This window comes from Otolemur garnettii, unplaced genomic scaffold (genome assembly GCF_000181295.1).
Source record: "Otolemur garnettii isolate 467f Iridium unplaced genomic scaffold, OtoGar3 scaffold00008, whole genome shotgun sequence".
NCBI lineage: Eukaryota > Metazoa > Chordata > Mammalia > Primates > Galagidae > Otolemur > Otolemur garnettii.
Window position 1 is genome coordinate 7780761 of NW_003852403.1, and position 468 is coordinate 7781228.

Sequence of the window (468 nt, forward strand, 5' to 3'; positions counted from 1 at the left end):
AAAAAAAAAAAAAGAAAGAAAGAAAATAATTACTGATCTTTAAAAAATTTCAGGCCAGCACAGTGGCTCACTCCTGTAACCCTAGCACTTTGAGAGGCCTAGATAGGCAGATTGTTTGAGCTCAGGAGTTGGAGACCAGCCTGAGTAAGAGTAAGATCTCATTTCTGAAAACAGCCAGGCAGGCTCCATGCCTATAACACAGTGGTTACAGCGCCAGCCACCTACACCAAGGATGGTGGGTTCCTAACTGGCCTGGGCCTGCTAAACAACAGTGACAACTGCAACAAAAAATAGCCCAGCATTGTGGCAGGTGCCTGAGTCCCAGCTACTTGGAGGCTAAGGCAAGAGAATTGCTAAAGGGCGGCACCTGTGGCTCAGTGGGTATGGTGCCGGCCCCATATACTGAGGGTGACGGGTTCAAACCCAGCCCCGGCCAAACTGCAACCAAAAACAGCTGGGCGTTGTGGT